Source organism: Penaeus monodon, chromosome 19, assembly GCF_015228065.2.
Source record: "Penaeus monodon isolate SGIC_2016 chromosome 19, NSTDA_Pmon_1, whole genome shotgun sequence".
Lineage (NCBI taxonomy): Eukaryota > Metazoa > Arthropoda > Malacostraca > Decapoda > Penaeidae > Penaeus > Penaeus monodon.
Genome location: NC_051404.1, coordinates 29,384,952 through 29,385,342, shown reverse-complemented (window position 1 = coordinate 29,385,342; position 391 = coordinate 29,384,952).

The following is a 391-nucleotide window of genomic DNA, read 5'->3' as shown; positions in this document are numbered from 1 at the left end:
TTGCATGTTACGCCATTCTTTCAGGATATCGCGGATAATACTGACACTCAGCTTCTTGGACTAATAACCGCCACAAGAAGTGTAGATGAAATTATACTCCTATGAAACTACTCACAGATCTTTTTATACAGCTCTCGCATCTGAATAAGCGGCCCCCCATTTGGAAGAAAGCATTAACTGCTCACAGACGCCTACGGTTTCAATTTACCTTCAGGAGATACGTTGAAGCCGGTGTATGGTTGCGCGTAGATTCAGAGTAATAGGCAGATGTAAATTATTAAACATCTAGACAGTTTTCCAAAGATTTTATGTTGTTGCCTGTTACATCAATATAAGTGAAAACATATTTTACTGAAAGTGTAACTTATTTTGAAATAGGGTAGAAGTGTGT